Source organism: Mytilus edulis, chromosome 4, assembly GCF_963676685.1.
Source record: "Mytilus edulis chromosome 4, xbMytEdul2.2, whole genome shotgun sequence".
Taxonomy (NCBI): domain Eukaryota; kingdom Metazoa; phylum Mollusca; class Bivalvia; order Mytilida; family Mytilidae; genus Mytilus; species Mytilus edulis.
This window is the reverse complement of record NC_092347.1, coordinates 32,049,351-32,066,522: the sequence shown is the minus strand read 5'-3', so window position 1 is coordinate 32,066,522 and position 17,172 is coordinate 32,049,351.

Genomic DNA, 17,172 nt, shown 5'->3' with positions numbered 1-17,172 from the left:
AATCTGTTTTGAATGAAAAATTAATTGATTTCCAATATTGATTTTTTTTTAACTCAAACCAGTTGAATATAGAGAAAGTAATCTCCAATTATATATGTCATTCAATGTCAAGTTTCTTGGTGTTTCTATGTTTGTTCAGTGTGAGCCAAGGCTATGTCCGTGTTGAAACCTTCAAGGACGTACATTGACCTATAATGGTTTATTTTTTTAAATTGTCATTAGAATGGAGAGTTGTCTCATTGGCACTCACACCACATCTTCCTATATATTTCAAGTGAAAGAAAAAGTAAATGCAAAAAACAAAGCAATTTAATACCAATAATTCTATTTTAAACAAACATGGCAAGTTTATTTAAGATAATACAAAATCTCTGGTATAACAAAATAAAGATTCATATAATCTAGCCTTTCAAAATTAAGAATCTCTTGAAACTTTCAGACACATACAATGTATCAATTTATATGCAAAGATATTACTTGAACAAACTTTGATTTTGAAATTTGAAATTAATTGGAAAAGTGTTTAAGGAAGAAATTGGCTAAGTTATGGATTTTTTTAACCGGTTAAGAAATCCTTTTCTCTGACAAATTAATAATAATTAAGCAATAAACTTGTATTCTAATAATCTTAAACACTTGTGTCCTTGGTATTATTATAAAGTGCACTATAAAGTACAAAATATTAACACTCAACAATTAAAGTAAGGTTCAATTATATATTTACACTTATTTTATCAGTACTTTAACCTTAAAGATTAGGTATGTTTTAGCATTTTCTAATTTTTATCTTTATATATTTCTAGGATTAAGTGCTTGTGCATAATAAAACGGACTTATCTTTCTCGAAATCCAACTCCAACCTCATCGTTGGTGAGCTGGGGACTAACACTAACGGAATGAGAACTTATACTTGTTAATAATTGAACAAATTATAATTAAATAAGTATTATCATCTGTATTTTACCTTGGTTTACCTGTCAAAAAAATGTTATTTTCTAACTGCTACAGAAGTAGAAACAGCGTTTAATAATTCTTTTCTGACCCTATTTGAACTTTCAATAATTCATGCTCATGTTGTTGAAAAACATACTTTTATAAACGTAGAAAAAATTAATCTTAAACAGGTTGAAGTTAGAAACAAAGTAATGTTTGCATGTAATGTATTAACAAACGAAAAACGAAAATTTGCATAGTCAAGTGTATTTTTTTAATATATTTTAGTTGTAGGTTTCCGTTTTATTTATTTTTTCATATTCAATATCTATTTAATTATATTTTTAATAACCAAAATATTTTTATTAAAGTTGAAATAATTAATCACAAAAAATAATTGTAATTTAATCATATGCAAGAAAGACTTCCCTTTAATTTCAGTATAAAAAATAAATAGCTTGCTTTTTACATCATGTACATCTTCACTAAACTTAAAATCTAAAATGAAATGCTACTAATACTTTTTTTAAAGATTTTATTTTTAATTATTCTCGTTCAGAATATAAATCGCATTGTTTACATGAAATCTTATCTAAACACAGCTGGTTTCAACGTTTGACTCTAATTAAAATACACGCATGTAGGTTAATATTAGCAGCTTGTAATCGTGTGCAAGGAAATATTATATCATAATAAATTTCAGATCATACGTAAAATATCTCTATAGCAACTTAAGATGCTAATGCTTATTCAACAGATTAGTTAGCTATTGCGCATGTATTTGAAAGGTGGTCATAGAAGCTATTGCGCATGTATTTGAAAGGTGGTCATAGAAAGAACAGAAGTGTTCCGAATAACATCCGGTGTTCCGAAAGACTACAGATATCGTCTAATATATACTGCGTAAACCCTCAGGGGTTTACGCAATAAATAATTGTACCGAGTCAGAATACAAAGTATGGAATAGACGGTGCATTTATACATTTGCGCGCATTACCATTACATTTTGCACGTAATCGTTACGTTTGTCGAACTTTACAATCATAGTTTAGCGATTAGTATGCGTTCAAATTTGGAAAACGTGTGCGAGTACAATATAATCTGAATTATATACATGTGTTTTCTGTAAAATGTATGCGCGTAAATGTAATCAAACGATGCGCGGAGAGGTAAACAAATTTAATCCCCAAATGTGCGCAAATGTTAAACTGTTCATTGATTTGCACTACTTGTTTATGTGATTTGTTAAAATAAAACAACCATGAAAGGTACTAAGCTTATATTTTGGTACATCAGACATTCGTTTCTTCTACATACGATTCATCAGTGGCGCTCGGATCAAAACAGATAAAGCCAAATAAAATATTACGCTTTTGAAGAGAATCAATACCCGAACGTTCCGAAAGTTATGCAAACGGAAAGAATGGAACACTACTGTCATATTTCTGACTTGGTACATTCATTATTGGAAGAAAATAGTGGGCAAAACCTGCTTTTATATCTAGATAAACCTCTCACTTAGCAGTTGTTCCTATTGACAAAATTGTGCGAGCAACACAAACAGAAATAATTGGTTTAGGTGACAATAATATGGATCCAACAGTCAAAATTGTGTAATTTAAAAACTTACATCAAAGGTAGTCTAAGACAAAAAACGACAAAAACATCCAAACAAACTTGTCATAGAGTCTAATACTGAGATGAACCTTGCATTCAAATTCGAGGTAGATAAGATTAGACGAGGAGCTGTGTCTGTTGCTTTTTTAAGCTCTAGTTCGTGATGAGATATCAATTAAAATGGATCACAATGGAAAAGTTTGGACTGGTTTATAAAGATGAGAACATCATTATACCTGTATGTGAAATTAGATAATCTAGTTGCTTTGATGGTCTTATTTTTTTACCAGTAACTTCGACTCAATAACATCCAGGTCATTTAAACCTTTAATCTAATATTCCGCCAGGTGTCATGTTGAATCCTTCCTTATTTTAAAAAAAATGGTCGCTCCGAAAATCACAACTCCTGTGCATAATGAATATTAACGGTCCAACGATTTACAGAAAAAAGCGACGATTTACAGAAAAGAACCGAAAAGAACCGAAAGGGACAAAAAAGAACCGAAAAGAGCATACATATAAATTATTATTTAATATATATACACCAATTTTTCCCCTCGTAATAAAGGAATGTATAGTTCAAATTTATTTTGAACATTTATAGGGATATGTAGACTTACAAAAAAAAGTTAGATTTCCCTGTATCAGATTAAGGCATTTAAATATTTAAAAAAAATCAAAGTGTCATTTCCTTGCTTTAAAAAATAGAATTGTAAAAAACATTTGAAGAAAATTTCAATTCCTGCTACATGTAAACCATGGTAAACTTTAAGATGTTCCTGGTTCGTTTCAATTTCTTAATTCAATTTACGGTATAAAACATTGGGCTACATGTGAATAAAAGGAGATTAATCAATAAAAAAAAAATACATCATATATCTACATATTATAAATGTTGTGCACATCACAATCATTTCATTTCGTCTTTCAGGAAATATAGATAAATGAATAGCGCACCCGCTTTCGGTATAATTGATAACTGTTTACTCTTTTATAGGTATAGATTAAAGGGTGTGAAAAAGTTAATGGCCTGTTGATTTCTAATAATTTTATCTTATAAACCATTTAAAACAGCTATGTACATTAGCGAAACGATGTCAGATGGTGATAAAATAAATGTTGGCCTGTGCTAGTATATGTATCTATAGAGAAACTTGTGCATGGAGATAGCGGGACTTTTCCTTGAAGAATTCAAATCCTTGACAGGTTTAACGTGCCAAAGTAACAATTAATGTGTTTTCATTTAAGGTGAGAGGTACGTAAATGAACGCCTCTAGCGGAAAACGGGAAAATAGACGTTTGTTGCTATGGGAGTTATCTCCCGTACACCATAAAAAATATTTTCAAGATGTCGGAATATATCCCGCTTCGTAGGAATAATGGTCAATTTGGTGAAAAAGTATTGAATGCAACTCATCAAAAATATATCTAAAATTGAAGAATGTAAAATGAACTATCTCGTAACAGTAAAACAGTGCTTTCCTCCCATGCAAATGAAAGAAACTTGGCATGTCGTGATGGCCGAAGAGCGACTGAGTTGGGTTTACTAATACTAGCGGACCAACTTAAAGCTTGCATATAAATTACGTTTCTACAAAACTGTTTAAAGTACAAAGAATGGGTCTCGGAACTATTTTGTTAATACCTTGGGGTAACTGTCCATACATGAACTTACTATACGCCGGTAATCGGCTTAAAAGTCGGGAATGTTGATATGTGACGTAAAAACCAAATGTAGTATATTGATAAGAATATCATAAACACGTACATCTGATGCATTACACACGTAATAGCAATAGCAAATTAAAGCTTATACCATATATTGTCATTTTATTTATTGAAATCCCAAAGCAAACTTTGTCACGGACTTACATTCAGTCTTTTGGCAGTGAGTTTTGCATTCAAAGAAATAAATTTTCCCAAAACAACTGTCAACGGTGAGTGAAAACGGCTAGGACGTATTCAATCCTCGACACAAAAAAAAGAGATTAATACTAATATTTTTTAATTTGATATTCCTGTTATAACTGTTATATAACCATTTTCTCATTTAAGGAATGACTGTAATATCTTTTCTGTCTATGTCGAAATAACATAAAAAATTTGATGCACACTGAATAACGCGCGTAGCGGGTTATTTAACAGTGTGCACCACATTTTTTACGTTATTTCGAATAGACAGAAAAAATATTACAGTCATTTCTTATAATTTAATTCTAAATTCCATTTTAAACCGTAGAAAACCATGAAAAAAACGTTGATGACGTCACGGTCACATGACTAAATTATGTCTATGGGCTCATAACAAAATAACGTCAGCCAATCAGAAGACACGTTACATCCAAAATTAAATTATATAAATATAAACATAAATCTTTCTTTTCAGTGCTTTTTTTCACGTCCGCGATTTGGTCTATAAATAGAATTTGAAAATGAAAGTACAGTCTAGTACTATTAAAAACAAATAATTTATGTTTAGTAAAAATAAATATAAAAATAACGGAACAAAACCAACGATGGAAAAAAAAGTAGGGATAATATGCAACAAACTTTGAAATATTTTTTTTGTTGGTCTGGCCTATAATCTACATTTCTACATCTCCTTTCGTGTCATACTAGAGCATTTGCATTATTCACGTATCAGGATACGTGCACGGATCGACGTATACGTATCGAACAATAATGTTTTAACCCCGATCTCAATTTAAATTAAATCCATTATATAATATTTTCATCGGGACCAACTTGACTTAATTTATCCTTTTCTCATATATGTGATATACGATACGTCGATACGGATACGCCAGCAAATACTTGATTAATGCAAATGCTCTATTAGAGCTTTCTTACAAATTGACGAAAGGTACGAACGAACGTAAAGGGAGCACGCATTTCATTTCTACAAAAACAGTTAAAAGAGTCTTTGTTTTATCCAGTAAAACAGCATTCTTTTCTAAATCAAGTTTATTTAAAAAAAAAAATAATATCGCAAATAATACACGATTTTAATATAATCAAACAGAGAAAAATAGTGTCAAATACACTTACGTCCGATACGTTATTTACGTAAACCACGAGTACACACATTTCCGCGGGAATTTTTTAAGCACGAGTTTCACGATTAACATTTCAATGACATAATTGAAGATCGTTAGTCTAAATTTAACGACAAGATTCACATTTATTTTTATTTGTTACAGTACACTTTCAGCAAATTGTCAAAGTGGAATATCGAGATTTGCTATAAAATGGTGATACAATGATTTTAAAAAGAAATGTTGAATAAATCTAAAAAAAAAGACTTTATATCAAGAATAAATCTACAGTTTTGCACCGTATATATTGTGGATTTTATAATGACGATTTAACAGTACAAATGTTTGGAAGATAGTCCAGTGGCTAATATTTCATGAATGTTCAGGACTTAGGCAAAACGCAGTTATACGCTAAAATAACCGTTCCATTGCTCCGGTGTATCATATATATCACATTAAGGCGATGATTCAAAAGTTATGAAATGAGCACCAGCATATGACATAGTATAAAGATCATCCTATTTTCTTCATTTTATTATTTTGAGCGTTGCAAATTATGAATCAAGGAAGGCAACATTGTAATATTAAAAGTGGGGGAGGGGTCGGTTTTTAGTTTTCTAGGGGACATTTTTTTCGTCTGACAACTCTTTATTTAGAATACTTTGTAGTGTTACCTCCTCCGACCTGGTGGTATCAATAATCAAATTCTAACCTATCGTACGTCCCGAAATCCTTAATATATCTCAAGAAAAATCCAATTTAATAAGTGTCGTAGCATGCACGATTATTGTCCGAAGTTCCAAGCCTATTATATAAATATGTCAATATAAAGGATCCCTAAAACGAGTATTACGTATGATTCGTCAAGCATACGTACCTTTCGTCAATTTGTAAGAAAGCTCTATTAAACACACTAATTAAGTTTGCAAATGACCAGTACTATTTGGATCGAAGTATGTGTTCATGTTTATGTTATGTTCTCATTGAACCATAATTTTATATATTTTATATGCATGACCTCCTGCAACTATCGGAGGATTAAAAGTGTGTTTTTTTTTAATTGATTACATCTCATAAACAAGGACATGGTCTATTTTTTAATTAATGCTCCGTTATAAATATACTATCAATGTAATGGGCGTCAAGTTGGTTACCTATTCCCTATTCCCTATTCGTTACCTATTCCCTATTCCCTATTCGTTGCCTATTCGTTACCTATTCCCTATTCCCTATTCGTTACCTATTCGTTACCTATTCCCTATTCCCTATTCGTTACCTATTCGTTACCTATTCCCTATTCCCTATTCGTTGCCTATTCGTTACCTATTCCCTATTCCCTATTCGTTACCTATTCGTTACCTATTCCCTATTCCCTATTCGTTACCTATTCTTTACTTATTTGATTTTTAATATCCTTCCCCCTTTTTAATTATGGCATGGAATAGTTTAATATGGCTGCCGTTACCATGGAAACGGCACAATTGTGAAAAAAATGAGCTTTTGGTTTTTGGTGAACTGTTTGGATATGCTTCAACTCAGAATCATCATATTTTAAAACAATGTAGGTGCCCACTATATACAGGTGTTGGATGATTTTGGCGATCATTGGAACTACTATGTTGCCATGGAAACTACACCAAAATTTTCAAAATTCTCAAAATGCTCAAAACTTCATGAAACTTCACAGTAATGATGAGCAACATTGGAGTTGGAATTTCCAAAATAGGTCTTGTTACCATGGAAACAATGCAAAAAGGTCAAAAATTTCAAAAATAAGAATTTTCTGCAAATTGGATGAAACTTTACAGGAATGGTAACTGGCATAGGCAGAGTTGGATTTTGAAGTTAGAATTTTCAAAATGGCCGCCGTAACCATGGAAACAGCAAAAATATCAAAAATTCAAAATGTTCAAACTTAATGAAACTTTGCACAAATGTTACTAGACATCTGTAGATGCTCTCTTTGACTTTGGAATTGCCAAAATGGCTGTCGCTCACCTGGTAATAGGGGGAAGGGGTGCCTTCCGTTATTGCTAGCAATTACAAATCTAGTTGTTAATAGTCTTACATATGGTAATAGTTCTGAATTGGTTGAGGTAAAATGATCTTTTTATGACCTATTTATATGTGTTTGTGCTCAACCGATCCTTTTACTTCATGTTCGATACGCATTTGTTCCTTACTTGTTTTTTATACGTTCTACCTTTTAACTGCTTTATGTCCGTATGTTTGAAGATGGATCTTGGTTCGACGGGATGAAATCACCGTGTTAGCGCTTGCGTAAAAACGAAGATGTGGTATGATTACCAATGAGACAACACTCCACATTAGACCAAAATGACACAGAAATTATCAACTATAGTTCACTGTACGGCCTTCAACAATGAGCATAGCCCAAACCGTGTAGTCACCTATAAAAGGCCCAGACATGACAACCTCATACAATTCAAACAACAAAACTGACGGCCGTATTTCATATACAAAAAAATAAACGGAAATATGTAACACAAAAACAAATGATAACTACTTAATTTCAGGCTCTTGTCTAGGGACAGGCACATACTTACATAATGTGGTAGAGTTAAACATGTAAGCAGGGTGTACATCGTTTCGGAGCATGCTATTACCTTGTGTAATTCGTTCCATCACTCGCTTATAATTCGCTTATAATACGTGTATCTTACGTTGCACCTTTTAAAACATGATTTTCAATTGTTTTGTTGTCTCTGGTGGAAGATTTGGGCTCTTAGAGGTGATATAACTCTATAAGTGCATTTGTATCCGTTCCAGCGGTCGGATAATACCCTGTTAAATATTCGTTACTATTTCGCTTTTAAAAAGTTTGTTGTACGTTGCACCTTTTAGAAAAGGATTTCCAATTGTGTTCATATCTCTGGTGGTAATAATGTGTTCTTATAGATGAAATACCCCTATAAGCGCATATGTACTCGTTCCAGCGATCGGTTAATACCCTGTTACCTATTCGTTACCTATTCGTTACCTATTCACTTATAGTACGTTTGTTGTACGTTGCACCTTTTAGAAAAGGATTTTCAATTAAATTCATATCTCTGATGGTAACAATGTGTTCTTAGAGATGAAATGACCCCATTAGAGCGCATGTACCCGTTCCAGCGCTCGGTAAATAACCTGTTACCTATTCGTTACTTATTCGCTTTTAATGCGCGGGGTATACGGTGCACCTTGAAATAAATCGTTTTTTAATTGTGTTCAGGTCTCTGGTGGTAAGAATGTGTTCTTAGAGATGAAATTACCCTATTAGCGCGCATGTACCCGTTCCAGCGCTCGGTTAATACCCTGTTACCTATTCGTTACCTATTCGTTACCTATTCGTTACCTATTCGCGTATAATACATTTTTTTATACGTTGCACCTGTTAGAAAAGGATTTTCAATTATGTCCAGGTCTCAGACGGTAACAATGTGTTCTTAGAGATGAAATGACCCCATTAGAGCGCATGTACCCGTTCCAGCGCTCGGTAAATAACCTGTTACCTATTCGTTACCTATTCGCTTTTAATGCGCGGGGTATACGGTGCACCTTGAAATAAATCGTTTTTTAATTGTGTTCAGGTCTCTGGTGGTAAGAATGTGTTCTTAGAGATGAAATTACCCTATTAGCGCGCATGTACCCGTTCCAGCGCTCGGTTAATACCCTGTTATCCATTCGTTACCTATTCGTTACCTATTCGCTTATAATACATTTTTTTATACGTTTTACCTGTTAGAAAAGGATTTGCAATTATGTCCAGGTCTCAGACGGTAACAATGTGTTCTTAGAGATGAAATGACCCCATTAGAGCGCATGTACCCGTTCCAGCGCTCGGTAAATAACCTGTTACCTATTCGTTACCTATTCGCTTTTAATGCGCGGGGTATACGCTGCAACTTGAAATAAATCGTGTTTTAATTGTGTTCATGTCTGGTGGTAACAATGTGTTCTTAGAGATGAAATGACCCCATTAGAGCGCATGTACCCGTTCCAGCGCTCGGTAAATAACCTGTTACCTATTCGTTACTTATTCGCTTTTAATGCGCGGGGTATACGGTGCACCTTGAAATAAATCGTTTTTAAATTGTGTTCAGGTCTCTGGTGGTAAGAATGTGTTCTTAGAGATGAAATGACCCTATTAGCGCGCATGTACCCGTTCCAGTGCTCGGTTAATACCCTGTTACCTATTCGTTACCTATTCGTTACCTATTCGCTTATAATACATTTTTTTATACGTTTCACCTGTTAGAAAAGGATTTTCAATTTTGTCCATGTCTCAGGTGGTAACAATGTGTTCTTAGAGATGAAATGACCCCATTAGAGCGCATGTACCCGTTCCAGCGCTCGGTAAATAACCTGTTACCTATTCGTTACCTATTCGCTTTTAATGCGCGGGGTATACGCTGCACCTTGAAATAAATCGTGTTTTAATTGCGTTCATGTCTGGTGGTAACAATGTGTTCTTAGAGATGAAATGACCCCATTAGAGCGCATGTACCCGTTCCAGCGCTCGGTAAATAACTGTTACCTATTCGTTACTTATTCGCTTTTAATGCGCGGGGTATACGGTGCACCTTGAAATAAATCGTTTTTTAATTGTGTTCAGGTCTCTGGTGGTAAGAATGTGTTCTTAGAGATGAAATTACCCTATTAGCGCGCATGTACCCGTTCCAGCGCTCGGTTAATACCCTGTTACCTATTCGTTACCTATTCGTTACCTATTCGCTTATAATACATTTATTTTTATACGTTTCACCTGTTAGAAAAGGATTTTCAATTATGTCCAGGTCTCAGACGGTAACAATGTGTTCTTAGAGATGAAATGACCCCATTAGAGCGCATGTACCCGTTCCAGCGCTCGGTAAATAACCTGTTACCTATTCGTTACCTATTCGCTTTTAATGCGCGGGGTATACGCTGCAACTTGAAATAAATCGTGTTTTAATTGTGTTCATGTCTGGTGGTAACAATGTGTTCTTAGAGATGAAATGACCCCATTAGTGCGCATGTACCCGTTCCAGCGCTCGGTAAATAACCTGTTACCTATTCGTTACTTATTCGCTTTTAATGCGCGGGGTATACGGTGCACCTTGAAATAAATCGTTTTTTAATTGTGTTCAGGTCTCTGGTGGTAAGAATGTGTTCTTAGAGATGAAATTACCCTATCAGCGCGCATGTACCCGTTCCAGCGTTCGGTTAATACCCTGTTACCTATTCGTTACCTATTCGTTACCTATTCGCTTATAATACATTTTTTTATACGTTTCACCTGTTAGAAAAGGATTTTCAATTATGTCCAGGTCTCAGACGGTAACAATGTGTTCTTAGAGATGAAATGACCCCATTAGAGCGCATGTACCCGTTCCAGCGCTCGGTAAATAATCTGTTACCTATTCGTTACTTATTCGCTTTTAATGCGCGGGGTATACGGTGCACCTTGAAATAAATCGTTTTTTAATTGTGTTCAGGTCTCTGGTGGTAAGAATGTGTTCTTAGAGATGAAATTACCCTATCAGCGCGCATGTACCCGTTCCAGCGTTCGGTTAATACCCTGTTACCTATTCGTTACCTATTCGCTAATAATACATTTTTTTATACGTTTCACCGGTTAGAAAAGGATTTTCAATTATGTCCAGGTCTCAGACGGTAACAATGTGTTCTTAGAGATGAAATGACCCCATTAGAGCGCATGTACCCGTTCCAGCGCTCGGTAAATAACCGGGGTATACGGTGCACCTTGAAATAGATCGTTTTTTAATTGTGTTCAGGTCTCTGGTGGTAAGAATGTGTTCTTAGAGATGAAATTACCCTATTAGCGCGCATGTACCCGTTCCAGCGCTCGGTTAATACCCTGTTAGCTATTCGTTACCTATTCGCATATAATACATTTTTTTATACGTTTCAACTGTTAGAAAAGGATTTTCAATTATGTCCATGTCTCAGGTGGTAACAATGTGTTCTTAGAGATGAAATTACCCTATTAGCGCTCATGTACCCGTTCCACCAGAGACATGAGCACAATTAAAAAACGATTTATTTCAAGGTGGAACGTATACCTCGTGCATTCAAAGCAAATAAGGAACGAATAAGAAGCAGGGTATTAACTGAGCGCTGGAACGAGTACATATGCGCTAATAGGGGTATTTCATCTAAAAGAACACATTATTACCACCAGAGATATGAACTGAATTAAAAATCCTTTTCTAAAAGATGCAACGTACAACAAACGTAATATAAGTGAAAAGGTAACGAATAGGTAACAGGGTATTTATCGAGCGCTGGAACGGGTACATGCACGCTAATAGGGTCATTTCATCTCTAAGAACACATTGTTACCACCAGAGACATGGAGACAATTAAAAATCCTTTTCTAAAAGGTGCAACATACAACAAAAGTATTATAAGTGAATAGGTAACGAATAGGTAACGAATAGGTAACAGGGTATTAACCGAGCGCTGGAACGGGTACATGCGCGCTAATAGGGTAATTTCATCTCTAAGAACACATTGTTACCACAAGAGACATGGAGACAATTAAAAATCCTTTTCTAAAAGGTGCAACATACAACAAACGTATTATAAGTGAATAGGTAACGAATAGGTAACGAATAGGTAATAGGGTATTAAACGAGCGCTGGAACGGGTTCATGCGCTCTAATAGGGTCATTTCATCTCTAAGAACACATTGTTACCACCAGAGACATGAACACAATTAAAAAACGATTTATTACAAGGTGCAACGTATACCTCGTGCATTAAAAGCAAACAAGGAACGAATAAGAAGCAGGGTATTAACTGAGCGCTGGAACGAGTACATACGCGCTAATAGGGGTATTTCATCTAAAAGAACACATTATTACCACCAGAGATATGAACTGAATTTAAAATCCTTTTCTAAAAGGTGCAACGTACAACAAACGTATTATAAGTGAATAGGTAACGAATAGGTAACAGGGTATTTATACGGCGCTGGAACGGGTACATGCGCGCTAATAGGGTCATTTCATCTCTAAGAACACATTGTTACCACCAGAGACACGGACACCATTGAAAATCCTTTTCTGAAAGGTGCAACGTACAACAAACGTATTATAAGTGAATAGGTAACGAATAGGTAACAGGGTATTTACCGAGCGCTGGAACGGTTACATGCGCGCTAATAGGGTAATTTCATCTCTAAGAACACATTGTTACCACAAAAGACATGGAGACAATTAAAAATCCTTTTCTAAAATGTGCAACATACAACAAACGTATTATAAGTGAATAGGTAACGAATAGGTAACAGGGTATTAAACGAGCGCTGGAACGGGTTCATGCGCTCTAATAGGGTCATTTCATCTCTAAGAACACATTGTTACCACCAGAGACCTGAACACAATAAAAAAAACGATTTATTTCAAGGTGCAACGTATACCTCGTGCATTAAAAGCAAATAAGGAACGAATAAGTAGCAGGGTATTAACTGAGCGCTGGAACGAGTACATACGCGCTAATAGGGGTATTTCATCTAAAAGAACACGTTATTACCACCAGAGATATGAACTGAATTAAAAATCCTTTTCTAAAAGGTGCAACGTACAACAAATGTATTATAAGTGAATAGGTAACGAATAGGTAACAGGGTATTTATCGAGCGCTGGAACGGGTACATGCGCTTATAGGGTCATTTCATCTCTAAGAACACATTGTTACCACCAGAGACATGGACACCATTGAAAATCCTTTTTTGAAAGGTGCAACGTACAACAAACGTATTATAAGTGAATAGGTAACGAATAGGTAACGAATAGGTAACAGGGTATTAACCGAGCGCTGGAACGGGTACATGCGCGCTAATAGGGTAATTTCATCTCTAAGAACACATTGTTACCACAAAAGACATGGAGACAATTAAAAATCCTTTTCTAAAAGGTGCAACATACAACAAACGTATTATAAGTGAATAGGTAACGAATAGGTAACAGGGTATTAAGCGAGCGCTGGAACGGGTTCATGCGCTCTAATACGGTCATTTCATCTCTAAGAACACATTTTTACCTATAGAGACAAGAACACAATTAAAAAAACGATTTATTTCAAGGTGCAACGTATACCTCGTGCATTAAAAGCAAATAAGGAACGAATAAATAGCAGGGTATTAACTGAGCGCTGGAACGAGTACATACGCGCTAATAGTGGTATTTCATCTAAAAGAACACATTATTACCACCAGAGATATGAACTGAATTAAAAATCCTTTTCTAAAAGGTGCAACGTACAACAAACGTATTATAAGTGAATAGGTAACGAATAGGTAACAGGGTATTTATCGAGCGCTGGAACGGGTAAATACGCGCTAATAGGATCATTTCATCTCTAAGAACACATTGTTACCACCAGAGACACGGACACCATTGAAAATCCTTTTTCTGAAAGGTGCAACGTACAACAAACGTATTATAAGTGAATAGGTAAAGAATAGGTAACAGGGTATAAAGCGAGCGCTGGAACGGGTACATGCGTGCTAATAGAGTCATTTCATCTCTAAGAACACATTGTTACCACCAGAGACATGGGCACAATTGAAAAACGATTTATTTCAAGGTGCAGCGTATAACCCGCGCATTAAAAGCGAATAGGGAACGAATCAGTAACAGGGTATTATCCGAGCGCTGGAACGAGTGCATACGCGCTAATAGGGGTATTTCATCTAAAAGAACACATTATTACCACCAGAGATATGAACTGAATTAAAAATCCTTTTCTAACAGGTGCAACGTATAAAAAAATGTATTATAAGCGAATAGGTAACGAATAGGTAACAGGGTATGAACCGAGCGCTGGAACAGGTACATGAGCGCTAATAGGGTAATTTCATCTCTAAGAACACATTGTTACCACCTGAGACATGGACATAATTGAAAATCCTTTTCTAACAGGTGAAACGTATAAAAAATGTATTATAAGCGAATAGGTAACGAATAGGTAACGAATAGGTAACAGGGTATTAACCGAGCGCTGGAACGGGTACATGCGCGCTAATAGGGTCATTTCATCTCTAAGAACACATTCTTACCACCAGAGACCTGAACACAATTAAAAAACGATTTATTTCAAGGTGCACCGTATACCCCGCGCATTAAAAGCGAATAAGTAACGAATAGGTAACAGGTTATTTACCGAGCGCTGGAACGGGTACATGCGCTCTAATGGGGTCATTTCATCTCTAAGAACACATTGTTACCACCAGACATGAACACAATTAAAACACGATTTATTTCAAGTTGCAGCGTATACCCTGCGCATTAAAAGCGAATAGGTAACGAATAGGTAACAGGTTATTTACCGAGCGCTGGAACGGGTACATGCGCTCTAATGGGGTCATTTCATCTCTAAGAACACATTGTTACCGTCTGAGACCTGGACATAATTGAAAATCCTTTTCTAACAGGTGAAACGTATAAAAAAATATATTATAAGCGAATAGGTAACGAATAGGTAACGAATAGGTAACGAATAGGTAACAGGGTATTAACCGAGCGCTGGAACGGGTACATGCGCGCTGATAGGGTCATTTCATCTCTAAGAACACATTCTTACCACCAGAGACCTGAACACAATTAAAAAACGATTTATTTCAAGGTGCACCGTATACCCCGCGCATTAAAAGCGAATAAGTAACGAATAGGTAACAGGTTATTTACCGAGCGCTGGAACGGGTACATGCGCTCTAATGGGGTCATTTCATCTCTAAGAACACATTGTTACTACCAGACATGAACACAATTAAAACACGATTTATTTCAAGGTGCAGCGTATACCCCGCGCATTAAAAGCGAATAGGTAACGAATAGGTAACAGGTTATTTACCGAGCGCTGGAACGGGTACATGCGCTCTAATGGGGTCATTTCATCTCTAAGAACACATTGTTACCACCTGAGACATGGACATAATTGAAAATCCTTTTCTAACAGGTGAAACGTATAAAAAAATGTATTATAAGCGAATAGGTAACGAATAGGTAACGAATAGGTAACAGGGTATTAACCGAGCGCTGGAACGGGTACATGCGCGCTAATAGGGTCATTTCATCTCTAAGAACACATTCTTACCACCAGAGACCTGAACACAATTAAAAACGATTTAATTCAAGGTGCACCGTATACCCCGCGCATTAAAAGCGAATAGGTAACGAATAGGTAACAGGTTATTTACCGAGCGCTGGAACGGGTACATGCGCTCTAATGGGGTCATTTCATCTCTAAGAACACATTGTTACCACCTGAGACATGAACACAATTAAAACACGATTTATTTCAAGTTGCAGCGTATACCCCGCGCATTAAAAGCGAATAGGTAACGAATAGGTAACAAGATTATTTACCGAGCACTGGAACGGGTACATGAGCGCTAATAGGGTAATTTCATCTCTAAGAACACATTGTTACCACCTGAGACATGGACATAATTGCAAATCCTTTTCTAACAGGTAAAACGTATAAAAAATGTATTATAAGCGAATAGGTAACGAATAGGTAACGAATGGATAACAGGGTATTAACCGAGCGCTGGAACGGGTACATGCGCGCTAATAGGGTAATTTCATCTCTAAGAACACATTCTTACCACCAGAGACCTGAACACAATTAAAAAACGATTTATTTCAAGGTGCACCGTATACCCCGCGCATTAAAAGCGAATAGGTAACGAATAGGTAACAGGTTATTTACCGAGCGCTGGAACGGGTACATGCGCGCTAATAGGGTCATTTCATCTCTAAGAACACATTCTTACCACCAGAGACCTGAACACAATTAAAAAACGATTTATTTCAAGGTGCACCGTATACCCCGCGCATTAAAAGCGAATAAGTAACGAATAGGTAACAGGTTATTTACCGAGCGCTGGAACGGGTACATGCGCTCTAATGGGGTCATTTCATCTCTAAGAACACATTGTTACCGTTTGAGACCTGGACATAATTGAAAATCCTTTTCTAACAGGTGCAACGTATAAAAAAATGTATTATAAGCGAATAGGTAACGAATAGGTAACGAATAGGTAACGAATAGGTAACAGGGTATTAACCGAGCGCTGGAACGGGTACATGCGCGCTAATAGGGTAATTTCATCTCTAAGAACACATTCTTACCACCAGAGACCTGAACACAATTAAAAAACGATTTATTTCAAGGTGCACCGTATACCCCGCGCATTAAAAGCGAATAAGTAACGAATAGGTAACAGGTTATTTACCGAGCGCTGGAACGGGTACATGCGCTCTAATGGGGTCATTTCATCTCTAAGAACACATTGTTACCATCAGAGATATGAATTTAATTGAAAATCCTTTTCTAACAGGTGCAACGTACAACAAACGTACTATAAGTGAATAGGTAATGAATAGGTAACGAATAGGTAACCGGGTATTAACCGATCGCTGGAACGAGTACATATGCGCTTATAGGGATATTTCATCTATAAGAACACATTATTACCACCAGAGATATGAACACAATTGGAAATCCTTTTCTAAAAGGTGCAACGTACAACAAACTTTTTAAAAGCGAAATAGTAACGAATATTTAACAG